The following is a 22,004-nucleotide window of genomic DNA, read 5'->3' on the forward strand; positions in this document are numbered from 1 at the left end:
AATGCCTCACGGAGTTGAAGGGGAAAAAAAAACCCAATCCGCACTGGAATATTTTATGCTGTGGAAGTCTTCATTGTAATCAACCTAAAGTGCACTGAGAACAGAGCAATTCGAGTTGAAAAAGGAAAATTAACAAAACATTTGAGCTTTTCTGAGACCTCTTCAAAAGAAACAATTTGGTCAGTTCGACTTTTTCTTTTCTCTGCTCTTCAACCAAAAAGGCATTTTGAAAGAAGCTTTTACAACCAAAATATTTGTCTTGCTGTAACTATTGCTGAAAATGACTGCCAAGCGTGAAAAAAAAAAAACCCTGAGTTTTGTCTTTGCTGTAATTTCTGTTATTCTTAAAGCCTTTGGTTCTGTCTATCAGATCTTGAGCTCTTAATTTAAATGTCAAAATGCATTGAAATTAAAAGGGAGTTGAAAGAAAACATTGATTGGGTTCTGAACAACCTCGGGGACACCAAGGGGGACTATTTTTGTTTGGTTTAATCCAATCTTAGTTTTTCAAGAATAACTGGAAACTCTCTTAAGAAGCAAACAAAAGCCCTTTCAAGTAGGAAAAAGTAACAATATTTGCAACTAACCCTTTTTCTTCCAATCTGAGGTCTATTCCCTCTTCAGCATACGCTGAAATGCTTACTGTGACTCCAGGTTTCTATTCCCACCTAGGTTGTGCTGAGGAGTGGGTGTCAAGATGAAGGTGCCAGTCTCTTTTGGGTGGTGCCCAGTGACAGGACAAGGAAAAACAGGTACAAGCTAGTACAAAAGAAGTTCCACCTCAACAAAGGGAGACACTGTGGTGAGGGTGACGGAGCACTGAAGCAGGCTGCCCAGAGAGGTTGCAGAGTCTCCTTCTCTGGAGACTTTCAACACTCGTCTGGATTCATCCCTGTGAGCCTGACCTAGGTGATCCTGCTTTGGTTGAACTTAATGATCTCTGGATGTTCACTGCAACCCTTAACATTCTGTGATTCTCTGATTCTCTGCTATTGTCACCTCCAACATCTATATGATTTTCTGTCCACGCTCTCCCAACAGCTCTCCTGTCTCTCAAGCCTTCAGTACTGCATCCTTCTACTTCTTGTAACAGCTTTGCCCCAAGCTTATGTCTCCATTCCTTCACAGCCTGCTACTTTTCTCTCTTTCCCTGACACATTGTCCTATCTTTTGCCTCACTACCACATCTTGCTGTTGGATCACTTGGTGCTGCATTCCATTTGCATACTGAATACCAGCAGAGACAAGGTACCAATGTCGTGGGACATGACCCGCAACATTTAGATTGAGACGCACATTTTTGGATCACTCACCCTAATCCCAATTGAGATGAAATGCATCTGAGCCACAACTTTGGCAGATGGCTCACAAATCAGGTGTTTGCAGAATGCACACACACACACACCTCCCCCCCCCCTCCCCAAAAGTAGGAAGCATTTGTGCATGCTTTATAAACTCCAACATTCCCTTGGTGACAAAGTGTCTGGGCCTCTCCCTGGGCACTCAGGAGGGGTTTGGCTTTCTGATTTTCCCCCTCAAAAAACCTGCATGGTATTTTGTGACTAAATCAGTGAGAAGTTTTTTAGGAGAGGGTTTTTACAAGGCCTTTTGGGAGAGTGATTTGTGTGTGTGTGTGTGTGTGTGTGTGCTGGTTTGGGTTTTGTTTTATTTTTGGGGGTGTTTTGTTTTTCCTTCTTCCTATTTAGCTTTTGGAGCTCACCTAAGCCTCTTGCTCAGTCTCCTGTAGATAATTAGCTTGAATGCCATTTCCATCCGTTGTGCTAATGTGAAATCAGACAATGTCAGGAACTGGTAGAATGGGTTTTGAAATGAGATTGCTTACTTTGTGAGTGTGCAGAGGGGATTCTTAGTGGTGGTTTTTTTTTTTTCTGGGACTTGGGGAGCCACTGGGGACATTGCTTCACAGATCTTTCCCCTTGCTTTTAATAACTACATTGCACAGAATTTGCACTGAGTCAAGAGCAATGCACAAACAGCTGCAAGAGGGGGGGAAAAAAATACCCTGCTCACTCCCTTCACTCGAAGCAAACATCAGTAAGAGGGTTACAAAGGGTAGTTATGAATCATTTGGAAACCCTTGTTTCACAACCCTCTTTTAATAGTTGCTTGTCCCCGGACAGTTACTGCCTGCCCTCTTCCTGGTGGTATATGTATCAGGCAGAGATGTGTTAATCAGCTTTATGAAGTCTGACCGTAGCAAGCCTCCTGCCTACAGTCAGTCAATCAGTGTTTGGCCTGATGGTGCAGTTCTCCTCTTTGCTGTTCCACTGGTTGAGTTCATTGTTCAAATATCCTTGGTGGAGTCACCCGAGAAAGGATTCTGCATGAGGTCAGGGTGCCTCTGTTTCATCCTTCTCATAAAGTTTGAATGAAACTCAGCTGAATGATGCTTCTTAAATAGAGTGGCTGGGTTTTTTTTTTGTTTTGGTGGGTTTGTTTTTTGTCTGATTTGCCTCCAGATTCCTGGGAACAAGGGGCTTAAGTTTTACCCAGTGTTGTAAGTCAGGAAGAACAGCAAGAGAGCTGCAGATTTACACAGGCATAAAGCAAGTGGAAGTGAAACCAGAGTCTCCAATTCTTTCATCCCGAACACAATGCCCTTTTGCCTTTTCTCTGCCTTCCACTGAAAAGAAAGATCCCTACACCCACCACCACATTGCTTTCCTACCACCTCATTACTCCTCTGTGAATGCTTCTTGCTTTACCATTTCAATGAGCAACGGATCCACAAAATTTACAACAGCCCTCTTTTCTCCAGGGGAGGAGAGGAACCCTGTCAGGTGCTGGGTAAGCTCCAGAGCCCTCTGAGCCTTCCCATTTCCTAGAGAATGTGCTTCATATCTTCCAGGTTGAACTCTCTCCTTGAGCTGTGATCCTACGGTGACATGTGGGGGTCCCTGCCCCTGCACTTGTTTGAAGTTCTGTACCAGAGCGTGTCAGTGCCTGTCCCCTGCTTGTATCAAGGCTGCAGACATCCAACAAGTGCAAACCAATCTTCAGAGGCGCACGATGCATGCACAGCAATTTGTTAAATTTCTATATATGACACTTCCTTCCCCTGGCACCCCCCTCCCCACCTCTCCTCTCAGTGCAGCTGAACTTTAAAGGGCCCAGGAGGAAAAAAAAAAAAAAAAGAAATAAGACTTTAAATAATTTATTTGGGAGCAACAGTCAGTGAAGAGGAACAAATAATGTTTCACTAAAAGAAGTGGGACCTTTGGCACTCCCCTTTTCGCTCGGGTACCTGAAGGCCTGGCCGCATTGCATTAGTGAGATTTTCGTTTGATGGCATTTTAATATTCTGCCTTGATGACTTTTTAGCAACATTTACTTTCAGAGGTCTTGAGTGCTCCCTCGGAGGAAATGAAACATGTCAAAGCCCATTACAAAAATCAAAATTTAAATACCTCGGCCACGTCGGGGCTCACACACAATCCCATCAGCGCTTCAACTGCGGCTCGCAACTACTCATTCACTTGCTCAGTTGGTAATGAGTATATTTGATGAAGCATTCTGGGGTCATGGAACATACGTTAGTGATCTAAACTTAACCCTTTGGTTGCTTATACACAGAGGAGCAGGGGAGGAGGAGAGGGTGGGAATGTAACGTTAGAATCATTTCCATCAGTGATGAAATCACTTTCTTGGATTTATTTCTTTTTTTTTTTTTAATCGTCATTTTTAAGCAACTGCTTTGATGAATTGGAATGATAATAAGCATGATGGGAGGGCTTTATTGAAGGTAGATGGGAAGGAGATGGGCTGGGAATACAGGGCAGTGAGCTGAGCATCTCAGCTGCTGACAGGCAGGTGGAATACCAGAGCTCTCGTCTTATGAAACCTACTTTTCCTACTCTTTCCGAGTTTATAATCTACTTTCTTTTCTCACTGATCTATTGACTGGTATGGTAGACACAAAGGGAATCACAGAATCACAGAATGTTAGGGGTTGAAAGAGACCTCCAAAGATCATCCAGTCCAACCCCACTGCTAAAACAGGGTCACCTAGAGCAGATCACATAGGAACATGTCCAGACAGGTCTAGAATATCTCCAGAGAGGGAGACTCCAACAGCCCCCTTGGTAGCCTGTTTCACTGTTCTGACATCCTCACAAGGAAAAAGTTTCTCCTCATGTCTCCACAGAACTTCCTATGCCTCAGCTTCCACTCATTGCCCCTTGCCCTGTCATTGGGCATTACTGAGAAGAGCCTGGCTCCAGCCTCTTAGCATTCACCCTTCGCATACTTACAAACAGGAATGGGGTCACCACTCAGTCTCCTCCTCTCCAGAGTGAAGACTCCCAGAGATGCTGGGGTACTGGAACATGTCCAGAGAAAGGTGCTGAAGGTGGCAAGGGACCTGAAACACAAATGGAGATGTCCAGTGCCAGATAGAAAGGTCACAGCAGGAAAGTACTAAATTCTAAATATCATAGCTAAAATTAATCAATAAAATATTTATAAAGTATCATAGAATCATAGAATCAACCAGGTTGGAGAGTCCTCACTTTATAAATCAATCAGTACATATTTTGCACTTTATTCCACTGTGGAGGTTGTTTTTTTCTCTCAACCACTACCTCCTTTCTCCTTCTCTTTCAATACCTAGATACCTAGAGCAAATGGTGCAGAATGGCTAACATTCCCTTCTGTCTCTTCTCCTCCTCAAGAACCAGAAACCTTTTTGACAGTTCATGAGATGACCACCCTGGTAAGAATATTTGCTGCCATCAGCTCAGGCATATAATGCAAAATCAGCAGCTCAGCAGTGGTTCCAAAAGTCATCCCAGACAAGGCTTTTCCATCCCCAAAGAAGACTGGCTCCAAACTGCTCTTTGGCACCCTAGCACAATCAGCAATCTGCTTGGTTCATCCAGCAACTGGCGATCCTTCAGTCAGACAGCTTCTCTCTATCTTCTTTCTTTCCACTGCAGGGGTAAAATGAGCATTCAGAAAGGAAATGTGCTGCAGAACCCAAGAGCTCATTAGGATCCAGGATAACTTCTTGTGCAGGAAAGGCCAGATATCACAAAATTGTTAGAGGTAACTCTGTATCCATAAAACCACTTTCCTCCAGGCAGCAGGAACTTGTGTTTCAGAACTGAAGCTCACATTTCAGCACTGAATCTACTCTTCAGTTCTCGTTTTAAATTCGCCTCCAAAGCAGTCCTGAAACGATGCTCTACTGCTAATTTTGAAGGGTTCAGTCTTCAGCACTGGTTCTACAGGGGAAACAAAAATTGTCTTAATTCTGTAATTAAAAAGCACTAGGAAACTGTAAATTGATCCAAGTTAAGGTCAGCCAAACATCTTAAACCTGAGGAATTTCACAAATACATTGAGCAAAATTTGGCCCCATGCTAAAGTTCACAGAGGACAATCACCCTTAAAGCTGATACCACATGTGAGGGATAAGATGCCAAGCAGCCCTTGTAGATGAAGGAATGATCAAACTTTGGAAACCAGTTTGGATCTCACCTGAATATCAATGACCCTTTGAGCTGATGGGAGACTTTCTCCCTCACACACAATTAGATAGAGATTAGACTGGGCTAGAAATTCCCAAAGGCAAAATACAATAAAAACACTGTACATGGGGAAGGTTGTAACCCTTTCTTTTGTTGATGAAAGAGTAGCATAGCTCTAAGGATTCATAACATTAAACAGTTGCAGGTATTGTGAGGAGACCACTATTAAATTGAATCAGGCCCCACCACTATTTTGTTGTGGGCTTTTATTGCTAGGAGGAACACAGAATGCAGGAAGTATCTGGAGTGTAAAAGCTCTTTCTGGGATTATGAAGGACAAGTGGTTCAGTGCAATTTATACAAGCTATAAATGTTGTCACAAGTCCAGTTGCAGCCTCTTACCAATTACTGTGCCTTGCACTAACCATGATGAGGAGGGTAAAATGCTGGTTGTCATAAACAAACTTCAGAAGCTCCTGCTATTCCATCTTGGCTTCTCTTAGGATGTGACACAATTCATTGTAGCCAATCTGACTGTAAATTATTTTGAGCAGGAATTCCTTTAGTCATCTTCTGGAAATGTGTGTGCAATCAGTTTTTACAAGTAAGGGTAGTTAACAGGAGCCAGTTTTAAACACATATATCCTGATGATGTCAAATAGTGAGGCAGGCAGCTAGCAAAGTGGGAGAATTCTGCAGTGAATTTATGCCATGCGTAATTTTGATATTCTGTGAAGAGAAAAAGGAGGCAAACTCACAGAACTTGTTACAGATTCTTTGCTCAACTCTGATAGCAAAATCAATACAAGTGAGGGATCCTGAAATCAGGTAAATGAGACAAACATAAGGAGGCTTCTGCAATTCTTATTCTTAGTGAGCAACATCAAACTTTTTGCTCTGGCAGAATTTGTCAGTAGCTCCATTTCAGAAACAGGGAGCAGAAATTGATCTGTGAGAGCTGTCCTCATCACACGGTAAGAATGCAAAGCAGAGGACCTCGTGTGCGCTCCAGACTTCGACATCTTCATACTCAACCCCACAGAAAACAGGAGCCAAGCAATTTGACTGCTCCGTGACAGTCACTGAGGGAAGATCACCATTGAAAAGCAGGCTGGTTGCATTTGCCCTGGTTCTGCCAATCTGACTCAAGACCTGCCTATGAATTTGTTGACCCATTTCTCCCTCGTTCTGGTGCCCGTCCTGCACACCCCCTGTGCTATAAATCCATCGTGCGGTATGCTGCACTGCTCTTCTGTAACATGAATTTATGCTAATGGCTGTCTGCATATGCTTATATCACATATCTATATTAAACTTAATAGTCTGTTACATTGCTTCTTAACCCTGTGTCCACACATGATTAACTTCTCTGATTTCTTTCAAAACCGTTATTAACACAGTGTAGCATTTCACTCAACATGTCACTAACTTTCCCTGCCTGATGCAGGAGTTGGGGTAATTATACAGCCCTACAGCACCTCTGAGTAGCACTCTGCTCAAAGAGGTATGAGTTGATTCAGAAACCCAGGGAGCTTTATGGCTGTCTGTTTGTGTACACTTGCTTTTGTTTAAAGATGTGCAGTGGTAAAGGACGATTCTTCAAAGACTGTTTTAGAGCGTAATGATTCTTAACTAAGTTCAGTCCTCCTGGGTCCAGGTGTCAAGTTGAGAAGAAAGATCATTGACATCCTTGCATTTGTAGTGGTATTCATGAAAGGCACTTGAAAGATGAAGCTGGAGTTCAAAGAAGAGTTCAGATGATATGGAACTTATTTGCAAAACTTTCTGTAGACCCACAAAGAGCCAAACTTGAACCTCTCCGATAAGACAATCATAAATACTCTTTCTCTGTAAATATCATTGCAATATAAATTAATTAATTTATGGCATAAAATGTTGGGCTTGCTTACAGATGTACAGCTTCACTGGGACAGACACAGACTTCTCAACTTTCTGCTCAAGGGAGCACCAACACATTTTTGTACCTCAGTCACGGCTCTGATTGTGGCTGCTAAAAGCAAAGCTGTTTGAGCTGGAAGGTTCTGCCATGTAGCACACTTCCTGCAGTCAGAATGGCATATCAAACTCGCCGCTTTCATGTTCATGACACATTTTAAGGTTAAGATGCTGCTGTCATTTATACGTTTCAAATCCCATGAAATTATGCTGGAATACAACAGCCTTTGGAAAATTCTGCCCCCTGCAATTCACAGTTAAAAGGTGCAAGGTTTTTTTTTTATTATTATTCCCCTTCTATCTTATCTGTGGGTTTTGATTTTCACTTAGTTAGAAGATGGGACAGCAATGAGAAGAATCACAGCAAATTCTATGTCAGCTGTAGCTTCATCCAGTGTACTTACACTAAATACTGGGAGTAACAGGGACACAGCCACTGGATTTTGCTGGATCATAGAATATCAGTGGCTGGAAGGGACCTTAAAAGATCATATGGTTCAGACCTCCTGCCAGAGCAGGATCACCCAGAGCAGATCACACTGGAATGCATCCAGATGATTCTTGAATATCTCCGGAGAGGAATATTCCACAACCTCCCTGGGCAGCCTGTTCCAGTGCTCTGTCACCCTCACAGGGAAAAAAATCTTCCTCATGTTCACATGGAATCTCCTATGCCTCAGCTTCCACCCATTGCCCCTGGTCCTGTCACTGGGCATCACCCAGCAGAGCCTGGCAGAGCCTGGCTCCAGCCTCCTGGCACTCACCCTGCATATATTTATACATATGAATGAGGTCACTCCTTAGTCTCCTCCTCTCCAAGCTAAACAGCCCCAGCTCCCTCAGGCTCTCCTCATAAGGAAGATGTTCAACTTTCTTAATCATTTTTGTGACTCTGCACTGGACTCTCTCAAGCATCTCCCTGTCCTTGAAATGGGAGGCCCAGAACTGGACACAATACTCCAGATGAAACCTCACCAGGACAAAGTAGAGGAGAAGGAGAACCTCCATCAATCTGCTAACCACAGCCCTTCTAAGACACCCCAGAAAGGCATTGGCCTTTCTGGCCACAAGACCCCACTGCTGGCTCATGGCCATACTTCATGCACCAAGACTCCCAAGTCCTTCTTCCCTTAATGAAGGATGAAGATGATCATTTCTAAGGAAGCTGAAACTGGTCTCCAAATCAGCAAGTAAACCAGTGGCAGGTGCAGGAAAAGCATTCAGTAGCTTCTAGCTGCGATTGTGACACCACTAGACTTCACTGTCTCTAGAACCAAAACTCCCAGGGAATGAATGTTTTCTGTTCTGTTCATGGGAAGGGAGGAAAGAGAAGGGCTCCTCAGTTGCTCTGAAGTAAATGACACTTGCCTGCTGGCAACACAATCTCTTGCTGAGTGAACTGACAGTTTTTACACTTACCGAGTGGACAAATGGACAATTTACTAGCTCATGTGCAAATGTACTTCTGGCTTCTGCTGGAGCAGTTCTGGCTCACAAACTTCTGCTCCAGTACTTGAATTTATTTTATCCTTTAGTCTCTGGCCAATACTTTTTATTTTTACTGGATGACAGTTCAAACACTAGAGCTATTTCTCTAGCATTGTATCGTGTATGGTTTAACTGGCAGCCAAGGAGCTATGAAATCATTGCAATCATGATGCAAAGATCATTCTATATGTTGATTGGAACATCCATTTTCTAAACAAAAGCACTTGCCAATAGGGATTGAATTGCTCAGGTCATGGGTCCTAGCCACCCCAAAGCTGGGAATGTATACGATCCAGCTCAGTACCATATTTAAATGTAAACCAAGTGGCAGCCAAGTCTATATGAGCTCTATAAACCATTGAGCTTTCCCTGGTGTACTACATGTAGCCATCATGAAACAAATTGGGCACCAAGGGGGCAAAAACACAGTGAAATACCAGAGTGCTCTTGGGATTGATTGTATCACATAAGTGAGCAGGGAAAAGGAAAGGACTTTTGCTAGTGGAAAAAAATGACTTGGCAACTCAGGGATGTGTTGTAACAAGAACTTGAATAAAATAAATAGGGAGCATTTTCAGGCTGTGGGGGCTGAATGAACACAATCAATCTTCCCTGGGCTGGAACTGCATCATTCTCACCCACAGCTCCCTCTACTGAATTAAAATCTCATGGTAACTTAAGTTACAGAGTGAGCCTCAAACAAGGGACATTGACTGAGGACTCCATGATGAGTATAATCGTATCTGGGATTTCTGAATGGAAGGTCTTGGGGAGTTACAGCCTCCCATTGGTACCAACTCGTAGAGCATGCATTGCTGATGGATTGATGTGGGCATGTTCAAGAAATCCAGCAGTTTCTCTGTTCAGACTGGGTCTGCATGACATGAGAATAAATTGGTCATCAAACTAATACTGTGCCATGATTTTTCATGCCCCCTGCAGACCTACCTTACCTACCATTTCTTTATCAGTTTTCCAAGTTCTCCTTACTTTCAGATTCATTCTTTTCATGTGCTTTTTAGGATGCTTTGGTCTTTCCTATTTTAGAGGAACTATGAAGGAAATAACAGAATCTTTGTTGTGGTGCCACTAATCCTGTGTTTGTTTGTGTTGTCACTTAACAATGGTTTCAAGGGTCCTGAACTTTTGCTGGAGGAAAAGCTTTCCTCACAACTTTATGGCTTAGTAGGTAGCTCCTGAGCAGAGGAGATGTGGCCAGGTCTTCTAGGTGTTTCTTCACCCAAGTGGTAAAGAAGTTGTGCTATTATGGTTTAGGGAGGTGCCGTGCCCTACTTTGTGCACTAACCAGTGTCCCGTGGCTCTTTGGGGCTTTAATTATTATTATTGTGGCAACACCTAATATGAACCAAGTTCGTGTGAGCCTCTCGAATAAAAGATTTCATTAAAAACCTTTGTCTGGCTATTTATTATGCTGTTGATCCCTGGAAATATAAAATGTCATGTGCGGGAGTCAGACCTTCAGCTCTGCAGACTTCCTGCTAATTAAATTGCTAAGTGTGTCTGTTATTAGGAAAACCACCAGAAAGGCAACAAGGGGAGGGAGAGGAGTGCCCATCTTGTCCTTTCTCTGCTGAGCAGTGTTTGGATCACTCTGACCTCGGGGGCTCGTAGAGTGAGTGTCTATCCCATGTCACCCAAGGAGAGAAAAGAGGGACAGGCAAAGAGGCAGAGCTGGAGCGAGCGCGTGGCCAGGAGTTCAGATGGAGACGTTCAGGCGCAACTTGCCCTCCTTAGACACTCACTCTCCCCTCTCCTCCCCCAGCAGCCCTGTGCTTCTGACATTTCTGTCAAAAGATACCCCGAGTCGCCCCTCCACCCTCCCCTTCCTTTCTCATCCCTCTGCCCTTTCCCCCTGCTTCCAACCCCCCTTCTTTCCCCTTATATGTGAATAGTGAGAAAATGACTGGAAACAATGTGCCAGTTTGCAGCACTTTACACTGAGGCCCTTTTCTCCTCACCCCTGACTCGTGAATGACTGAGAGTTGTTTTATTGTACAAAGATTCTCAGAGAAAAGAACTTTTATTTTACCCAATAACACAAGAATGGGCAATGGGCAAACAGTTAGTGCCTTGTTCCCAGCTGCCACTCAGACCGCGGCGGGGGAATCGCTAATGGGGTCTCTGTGCCGCCTCTCTCTTCTTCTCTGTCTCTCTCTGTCTAGTTTGGCTTGCGCCTCACTTGGCTGCTTGTGAGTGAGGGTAAAATGCTCCCGGGATAAGCTGCTCCACTGTGCTTAATAACTCCACCTTTAGGTTTTCAGGCCAGGAAAGAGTTGGAATTTTTTACCATCAAGGCTTGGAAGGCAAAGCCAGATAACGGAGGAAACCATGGGTGTAGTGACACAACTTGCAATTTGTCCCCTGGCACCTTGAAGAAGTGCAGTATGAGAAGAGCTGCAGCAGAAGGAGACATCATAAGGGAAAAAAAAATTAAATAAATCAAATAATTTCCACTAATACTTTAGCTGTTGATTCATAGCTGATATCTAAATGTCAGCCTTTTACAGCTTTATCATGGGCTTTATTAACCCCTCTTCTGCTTAGCTGAAAGGCAGGCTGACTAGAAGGGAAGAATAATAAAGATTGGAGGACGGGGAGGCTGTAATGCAAAGAGTGAATTAGACTTGTTTAGAAAAGAAAAGACTAGACAAGAAAAGACAAGCTGGGAAAGAAGGGTGTGAAAAAAAAAAAACCCTAACAGAAAACATCATGCCATTGGCTGTCCAAGTGTTTCATATTCTCGGCAGCAAAGTACGAAGTGTAGTTGTTGCAGACATTGAGAATTCGGGGAGGGGGGGAAAGGCTTCTACTTAATTTCATCCATAATTCTCAAAGCTCATCTGTCATTTCAAACCCTTCCAACCTGTTAGACAGCAAGTCTGTGATTATGGAGAGGGTTTTCAGATTGTGATGCAGTTAGGTACTTAAAGTTTAACAAGATAAGAATCACTACATCCCTTGTCAAAATCCCGCAGTTTGGGGTTTGTTATGATGGGTTTGATTTCGCAGGACTTGTAATGACATCAGGGTCTACAGAAGTTTTTGTGGTGGATTAACATGTACTCCTGAGGGCTTCTAGTCCTATATAACACACATAAAATATAGCTGTAACCAAAGCTGTGGGGTAGGGTTTTTTTAACCACGATATTGTTATTGTTTAGAAGTTACTCCTAAGCTTTCTGAACATACACAAGGGGCAATGGGTGGAAGCTGAGCCATAGGAAGTTTCATTTAGACATGAGGAGGAATTTTTTTCCCTGTGAGGGTGACAGAACCCTGGAACAGGCTGCCCAGGAGAGCTGTGGAGTCTCCCTCTTTGGAGATATTCAAACCTGCTTGGATGTGTTGCTGTGTGATCAGGTATAGGTGATCCAGCTCTGGCAGCTGGGTTGGACTGGCTGAGCTTTCAAGGTTCCTTCCAGCCCCTAACATTCTGTGATTCTGTGATACCTCAGGTTGAGGTATTCATTTTGATTATTTATACTCTTCAGCTAAAAAAAGATTGTTCAATCATTTTGAGAGACTGTAAGAAGTTAAACTCCTTGCTCAAGTTAAAGAATGGATGCCATTTTTACCCACCTAGACGCATGGGAAATAGGAAACTCATTTTGGATGCATCTCTCATTTCTTTTTTGTCATGTAATTGAGCTTCCCTGTTTGGCAGGAAGAAAACCTTAATGTGTTTTCTGGTATTCACATACCCAAATATGACCTTCTGCATTGGAGGCTGAAGCACATCTGCTATGAGGACAGGCTACAAGAATTGGGACTCTTCAGTCTGGAGAAGAGAAGGAATTGAGGAGACCTTAGAGTGGCCTTCCAATATCTGAAGGGGCGTACAAGAAGGCTGGGGAGGGACTACTTACAAGGTCTTGTAATGACAGGATGAGGGGTAATGGGTTTGAACTGGAAGAGGAGAGATGTTAGGAGGAAGTTCTTCCCAGTAAGGGTGGTGAGACAGTGGAATGGGTTGTGGGTGCCTCCTCCCTGGAGGTATGTAAGGCCAGGTTGGATGAGGCCTTGAGCAACCTGCTCTAGTGGGAGGTGTCCCTGCCTATGGCAGGGGGTTGAAGCTGGATGATCCTTGATGTCCCTTCCAACCTAGACCTTTCTATGATTCTATGATTCTATGATTTCTGAGGGTCCTTTGTCTTCTCTGAAAAAGGAAGAAAATATCATGAATATTGTGCCAAGAATAACAAAAAACTTCCAAGGATTGTGTCTAATAAATAGCTTTAATATGGTGGAGTCACCATCCCTGGAGGTGTTCGGGAAAGGACTGGATGAGGCACTTAGTGTCATAGTCTAGTTGTCTGGATAGGGCTGGGTGCTAGGTTGGACTGGATGACCTCGGAGGTCTCTTCCAACCTGGATGATTCTATGATTCTATGATATCATTTATATATTAAGAAAAACATAATTGACATATGTCTACTGTAGAGAATTTTTTAAACAACAAATAGGAATCTTAAACAAGGTTAGATCTGTCTGAATCTCTTCTCTAAATCCTGGAAAAGCTGAGATATTTTCTCACTAAGAAAATCCAAGTGCATTGGAATGAAACTTGCTTTAGACCAGGTAAGACTTTCTTTGTAGATGAAAAAATGTTTAAACATCTTAATCCATTTTGGAAATACAAAGTAGATCTTCTGCAGTTTCACCAAAGCCTTGTGTGCTCTGTGCTTCAGAAGGTTTATTTCCATGAGTGCTTTAGGTGCCAAGTCTGAAATGCAGCATTTATCTTTCATCCCATTTAATCTCATTCTCTCTCTTATTATGGATAGGAAACATTTTTGAAATTGAGAAGATGCAGACTGATGTCTTTCAATTCAAAGGTATCTTTGTTAAGCAAAATGAAGATTTTGCTCAATAAGCAGCCTGAATTTAGCTGTATGGATCCTACCTCATTTCTCTTGGTGTTGCAGAAAAGCAAAATACATTTCATATCATTCCTGTTGGAATTTCTGAAGTGGGATCTCTGCTTTCAGTGTAAATTTTCCACAGAAGATATTTAGTGTCAGGATTCTGTAGGCATATCAGGAAAATCTTAGAGAAGGACTGGGCAAATTTCAGACAAACACTTATGCACCTTCATTTCCAAAAGTCCTCAATTGGTGGAGCAGAATGTAAACGTGGTTGCACCTTGGTCACAACAGATTGATCAAAGGCACAATCAGCCAGTTCAGACACAGGTAATGTAGTTTCTTTACATCACTCATTTCAGGGTTGTAGATTTGTGGGAACAAATTAATTTGATCCTTGTCTATATGGGAAAATCAAGATGTGGCAACAGCTCTGTACAAAGCTACTAAAGCCTATGGAAACACTAAATTCAAATTAAACCTTGATGTTTTGCCCACAAATTTCACAGTATCGCAGTATCACAGTATCATCAAGGCTGGAAGAGACCTCACAGATCATCAAATCCAACCCTTTACCACAGAGCTCAAGGCTAGACCATGGCACCAAGTGCCACGTCCAATCCTGCTCTGAACAGCTCCAGGGACGGCAACTCCACCACCTCCCCGGGCAGCCCATTCCAGTGTCCAATGACTCTCTCAGTGAAGAACTTTCTCCTCACCTCGAGCCTAAATCTCCCCTGATGTAGCTTGAGGCTGTGTCCTCTCGTTCTGGTGCTGGCCACCTGAGAGAAGAGAACAACCTCCTCCTGGCCACAACTACCCCTCAGGTAGTTGTAGACAGCAATAAGATCACCCCTGAGCCTCCTCTTCTCCAGGCTAAACAATCCCAGCTCCCTCAGCCTCTCCTCATAGGGCTTGTTAACACTGCAGGTTAACACTGCTGCTCTTTGGCTTAGTGTTTCTTCTTTTCTTGCTCACGCGTGCAATAATCTCCACAGCGAGTGTGGTCTTAGTTAACTGTTGCTCAGGTTGTAAGTCGAGAGAAGCAATTCAGGCTGCAAAAGCAACATTTCAATTATATGAATAATCAAATTCAAAATGTTATTTGAATAATTTGAGTTCTTAAATTAAGCAAGCACTTTTTTTGCAAGTGCTCCATAAATTACATTTTCCGCTACATTGGCAGTAAACGGGTAATTAATATCTCAACTTTTCCTTCTTAATGTTGATTTAAGAAAAATAAAATAAGCTTAGAGCATAAATGAGCTTTGCTTTCATAGCTCAAACATTACTGTCCCTGCTTGGTTAGCTGTGTAGCTCTGTTGTCTTTCCCTTTTCCATAGCTGGGCAGATATGTAAGCGTATGGATCCTGTTTAAATAGAGGGATACTGGAACTAAAGAAAGTATGAATTTATTTGATTTGTTACTTCTCACCCTGCACCAAACAGGAATTTTGATTCATTTCTCTAACATCAAATGAATGCCTCTTCCCTGGGGGTGTTCAAGGCCAGTTGGACGAGGTCATAAGCAGCTAAGTCCAGTTGAGAGTTGTCCCTGCCCATGGTGGGGAGATTGGAGTAAATGATCTCTAAAGTCCTTTCCACCCTAAGCCATTCTATGATTCTATGAATGTAAATTTGACTGCTTTCCTGATACAATAAATTTACTATGTGAAAACATAACATCAAAGGTTTGCAGTGTCATTTGTGGATGTTGGGCTCTTCTCCTGAATAACAAGAGATAAAAAGAGAGGAGATGGCTTCATGTTGCACCAGGGAAGGTTTTGACTCGATATTAGAAGAAACTTCTTTACTTACATGCTTATCTGATGCTGGCATAGACTCCTCAGGAAGGTGGTTGAAACTCCATCCCTGGAGGTGTTTAAAAGACACAGAGATGAGGTGGTGAGGGACATGGTTTAGCATCAGACTTGGTAAAATTAGATAAGAGCTGGACGCGATGATTTTAAAGGTCTTTTCCAGCCAAAATGATTCTGTGATTCCATAAATGCATTTCAAAAACATGCATAAAATGTCATAAATGTATTTTAAAGAATCTTCTCAGAAAGGCTTTGTGAAAATGGCCATTTTGCAAGGACAGTAATTCAAATGGGTAATATGGGATGAACTGTCAATATTTCTCAACCCAAGAGAAATTATTAAGTGGGCTACTGGACGACACAAAGAAGAGGTCACCAGTGACTAAATACAGACATAGTTCAATCAGTTAACCTCTGCTACAGATATTGTGTTGATAAGGGTATTTGAAGAAAAAATATATGATTATAGCATGGAGGTCAAACATTTGCTGTTCCATTTTTAAGGTCGAACATAATGAAGTATCAGCTGAGTGACAATAAGATATACAAAAGACAAAGAGTGGAGGGAAAAAGAGACTGCATGTTTGCAAAGCTGCAGGTAGACACGGTAGGAGAATGCAGAGGAACTAAAGCTATCAAACTCACTCTGTTTCAAAAGGATGGAGATCTTTCATTTTTACTTAACCAATCACTATTTTTTTGTTTGCAAAATCTACATCAAACATCTATCTGAAATGGCTTTGAAAATAGACATGCTTCCTACAAGCTGTCAGGAGCACATAGGAGGCCAGTGGTAGCCAGTCTTCATTGGTACAGTTCATTTGTTCATCCTTCCATCTTTTAGTAATTAAAATATTCAAACTCCTCTGAATTCTGACATTCTTTTCCTCTCAGATTCTTATTTCTTCAGTCTTTGCCCAGAGCTACAAGTTGAGCAGGAAAGCTAGTGCAAGATCATGGAAATATCAGATGGAATTCTTGCTTGGTTTAACATGGAGCTTGGGAGACAAAGGATAGCAGAAAGTGGGAGGATCTACATAACTGTAAAGAGACTTCACAAGACATGAGAAGCTGTGATACGTAATCAGCCACACAGAACTTTTATGCCATCCAAGAAGGTGATTAAATCCAAGGACTTCATAACTTATCATAACTTATCTAGGTGGGCTCAACTCTTCCATTGAGTGTCAGTCCAGAAAAGCAAACCAAAACAACCAAACAAAAAAACCAACAAAGAAACACAAACAAAACAAAACAGAACCACACAAAAAATCCAAACCCAATTGTGGTCGTGTGAGCTAGATTTCTAGCTCAGACATAGGGATTGGGTGAACATGCCAAGGATAGGCCATATAATGGCCACAATAGATAAGTTAATATCATTTCACTGGAGCATCAAGAGCTTTATGTCTAGAAGCACAGCTTGTTCTTTCCCCTTGCTGGCTTCAGCTGCTTGAGCTCTGCCTGCCTGCTATCTTCCCCTGCTGCTCTTTTGGCTGCTGCTGCTTTTGCTGCTTCACCACCACTTGACCCCTTCCCCATCTTCCTTAAGTTTATATTTTTCTCTAGTAGTTTATTTCTCTTTATACTGTTATATTTCTTTATACTATTTATACTGACTTTCCAAACAAACAAACCCCAACCTGCTGTCTGCTTTAAACAGGGCTTAATTCAGTATTTGCCCTATTCTATCCCAAAGAGTATTGGAAGTTAGAACCTGCAAAGACCTTGACTGCTATCTTATTTCAAACCCCTGCACAATGTTCTGCAAGTTCAGTGAGTGCTCCACTTTGTGCTTTCATCTGACATGCATCTGCGGCCCTCCAGGTCTTGTGGAATATTCAGAAGAATTTAATTAGCTGACTTTTTACCTGCTTCATCAACTTAAAGAGGTAAGAGGCAGAAATGGTCCTTTTTTTTGGTTGCTATTTGGGAAGATGAATACATGATCAGAAATAACAGCTCCGTCGTTTCCTACTGGTCAGAATCTGTAGTTGGTTAATTATTCAACAGGCTCTGTTGTTGCTGCCAAACCCATGCTTTCTTCTCAGAGAATAACAGACAAGCTTGTTAGAGCAGCTTTCTTTGGACTGTCACTTTAGTGTTGATATGGGGTTTATTGAGATGCCGGCACTTCTATTTTACCCTTTTTATTCACTTATTTCTATCATTAAGTGTCTGACTTTCCCTGCATATTTGTACTGTCATGCTAAACTATATTAATATTACCTCTGTTACATCTTTTGCAGAAATTATACGCAGGATTTAATCCCTTTGTTGAATTTTAGGATGAATCTGTACCTCTCCCCTGCTACCATGTGTTGCTGTTTTGCAGCGGTATGGAAATGCAGGCGATCTTACACCCTCCGTGACATGGGCAACTGCTTTACAGAGAGCATCTTTGACAGTTATCTTTTAGATTTTAACATGACCAAAGAGTTAGGCTCTTAACCACTAGGCCTTGTGCTACTTTGGGATTGGACAAAAGGCAGAAGTCTTGTGATAGCAGTATCCATTTATGAGTTTGCATTATCATTTCATAAGGCAAAACAGAAGGTGATATAAGCCCACTGCCATTCCTTAGTTTTTGACGGAACATATTCATCAAAAAAGCATGCAGTCCCCTGAGCTTGCAGCCATATGCTACAGGAAAATGTCACCAGTTAAAGATGTATTCATTTGCTGTTTTGAAAACTCTGTTTGATATTCATGCATTCCAAGTGTTTTGACCTAGATTTCTGTAGAGGCATTAGATCCAGCACTGAACAGGAAGCCAGACAGCTGTTGCTTGTGTAGTCAAAGGAAGAATTTAAAGTGAGAGGGGAAAAAAAAATAAAAAAGAAGAGAATAAAAAAAAAATGAAAACATTTATTAATGCATGCCAACATTTTGCACAGCCAATATGTTTAATACTAGATTAACTAATATAAGCATATGGAGATGCATTTGTTGCGAAGCTTTAAAGAAAAGAACAAAGAAAAAAAGTTGGATGTATCTAAAGTTCACATAGAATAGAATTTGCACTTTCTCCTATGAATGAAAGCCTGGTGAAATGGCAACATACTTTAATTATAAGCTACTTGCTAATGTCACAACATTTAAGTTTGGGGGGTTATATTGTAGTACAAACCTCTCGGCATATGCCTTGCCTAATCCAAAAACCTACAGGTAATAAAAAGCCTTATTGAGTTCTGCAGCCTTTGCAGTCTGTTTTGCCCTGAAGACATAGAAACAGTTTGTTTGTTGTAATTGTAGATTCTTTTCTAGTAAATCCAGATACAAGCCAGATATGTAAATATACACATCTAATTATTAAATGCTGCCATTCATTCCACAGTTATGGCAGAGATGCTGCATTTTGTTGTTACTTGCTTTATACCCAGAGTAATGATGTTTGTAAGTCCTTTAGTAGTCGACTGAAACAGGGTAGGGTGTCCCTGCCTATGGCAGGGGGCTTGGAACTAGATGATCCTTATGGTCTCTTCCAACCCTGACTGATTCTATGATTCTGTGATTCTATGAATCATAAATAACATAAGAAACTAATGTTATAATGCTTTGATAGGGCATTACAGGAGCACTCATCTGATTCAGCTTTAACCAACCAAAAGCTAGATCTCAAAGCTACTTGTTCAGGTTGTCCCTCCATAGCTGTTCTACATCTACTGCAAATGCCTTTCTCGTGTTGGAAAGGAGCCTGTTGCACTCTCAAAAGGATTTGGCTTATTTGTCCAGGGCAAGTGTTGAACCTTAAGACATCTAAGATAGTCCCCTTTAAGAGTAATAAGCATGTCCAACTCATTTATAGCATTAGAGGGAAAACTTTTTGACTGTTAAGTTCAAGCAGTAAACTGTTAAAGCAGTAATCTGTTATCAATTTCAATGTTTTTTTTTTTCCTGTTCATGGATTTTACATTGGATCAGTGCAGAAATAAGAGGAAAAGGTACAAACATTTTCCCTCCCCAAAAGTGGTTTTCATTTTGGCAGAGGAAAATATGAGATTTTTTTTTTTCTAAGTGTTTATCAAATAGTTTATGCAAACACATTTCAGCTTATGGTTTATTTATAAACAGTTCAATTTCATCCTCCACAAAGGTGTGGAATTGGTTACCCTAGCCACGTGCTGGTTATTTATTTATTTACTTACTTATTTATGACTGGGTGACTGAAACTTTTTAAACAAGGGGGGGAAAATGAATGAAAAGTAGTGAAGAAATGATGCTGCAGTTCAGAATGAATAAATCAGCAGGTCTAAATGTCATGAAACTGAATTCTCTAGTATCTTCATGAATAGTCAGTCAGGGTACTCATCTTCTTGCCTTTTGATAACCAAAAGCCTGCCCATGGTGTGGTTGGAATACAGACAAATATATGTAGGCATGCAATCTAGAATGATGTCCCACAGAAATGTCCAGTCCATCTGTTCAGATGTGTTTACATCCTGTAAGCACATATCTACATGGATAGATAAACATAGGTAAGTGTGTGTGCAGCGGTAATCGCACTTCTCTGGTCACACTGCACTTGAGATAGAAGGGCTTTGGATGTAATGCCCAATCTCAGAAATTAAATGAAGTTTGCCTGTTTCAGTGCCTCAGAGATGCAGGCCTCCACCACTAGAAGTGATTCTGTGGAGGCAACTCCTTGCACTCTCAAAGCCACTTAGGAAGGGTTTACAAGTTCATTTGCACCTCAAGTCATCAAATATGATCCTACAGGCATAAAATCATAGAATGGTTTAGGTTGAAGTGACCTCAAAGATCATCGAGTTCCAACTCTCTGCCATAGGCAGGGACACCTCCCACTAGAACAGGTTGCTCAAGGCCTCATCCAAGCTGGTCCTGAACACCTCCAGGGAGGGAGCATCCACAACTTCCCTGGGCAACCTGTGCCAGTGTCTCACCACCCTCACTGGAAAGAACTTCTTCCTAACATCCAGTTTAAATCTCCCCTGTATCAGTTTAAAATCATTACTCCTCATCTTGTCATTACAAGACCTTGTAAATAGTCCCTCCACATTCCTTCTGTAGGCCCCCTTCAGGTACTGGAAGGCTCTGACAGAAACCTCATGCCACAAACCCAAGATGAGTTACACTTAATGAGGATAGAGAACATGGGTTATGGAAGGCTCATGGCTGCGAGGGATTGAACAGTGACAAGAAAAATACCCTTTCGATGGTGGGGGTAGGAGTTCGAAACTAGAATAAAAAGAAAAGTCATAAACTTTTGTTTTCCTGATGAAAGTTGTCCTGGCTGCTAGAAAACTTTCTTCTAAGTAAATGCATCAAGAGTGAAAGAATGGACACTTTGTCAGCTGCGTAAAACGTCTGCACATGGCCTTTATTTCCATAGAATTACCATGCAGGAATATTTTACATAGACCTTTTTGGTAGTGATTACTGTTGAAGGTGAAGTTTGATATGTTTGGTATTTCCCTTTCCCAAATGAATCAACAGTTAGAGGTCTTTCTAAGCCCAGCTGATGCATGAGGCTTGTTTAGGTGCACAGAAGAAATGTTTGGCTGGTCTGATATCTGGTTAGCTTTGACAACTGCCCAATGTCCATAATTCCATTTCTATCTGGATTATCTGGGCACAAGACAGGTTGAAGTTTGAGCTCATTTGTCTGTAATAAGTTCTTTGAATCCCTCCACCCTTGCTTTTCCAGTCAGAAGATACTTTGCATCTTATAGTCTATTTCTGTAATATACTTCCATATGGTTAAAGTTAAAACTCAGAGGGGCTATAGACAGTTGGGTCAGACCTTGTATTAACCCAAAATGTGGGGACTGGGTTAGGCAAAATATCTGTACAACAAAAGAATGAACTAATAACAGTTGAGTTATTTGCTACTAGCTTACCTGACACAAACTATCTCATTATCCAGTCTGAACTATTTAGGAATTAGCAGGAGCATACTGTACTATAGCCAGTTTGAACAGATGGATTTAGAACTGGAGAGTCAAATGTATCCCTTTTTGGAATTTGTCTGCCTAATTTACTCATGTTACTGTTAGAGAGATACCAAGATAGCTGATGCTGCTGCTCTGCACCGTATTTACTCGGCTGCATTGCCACACTGAAATGTGATTCATAGACTCCCAGGAATTGCAGATGGAAGAGCCATATTAGATCATTCAATCCATCTCCCTGCTGATGCAGAATTGCTCACTACAGCTACAGTACATTTTCTAGTGTTTTGTCTGGTCTAGTTGTAAAAGTCCCCTGACATGGGACTTCCACTGCTTCCCTTGGGAAAGTACTCCTCGGTTCATCTTTCAAAACTGGTATTGTCAGAGACAGGCTAGAGAACTAGTGGGTCCATTGACCTGTATTCTGTTGGGAATTCCTCCCTTCCCAAACACTAG

The sequence above is a fragment of the Pogoniulus pusillus genome, chromosome 17 (assembly GCF_015220805.1).
Source record: "Pogoniulus pusillus isolate bPogPus1 chromosome 17, bPogPus1.pri, whole genome shotgun sequence".
Classification (NCBI taxonomy): domain Eukaryota; kingdom Metazoa; phylum Chordata; class Aves; order Piciformes; family Lybiidae; genus Pogoniulus; species Pogoniulus pusillus.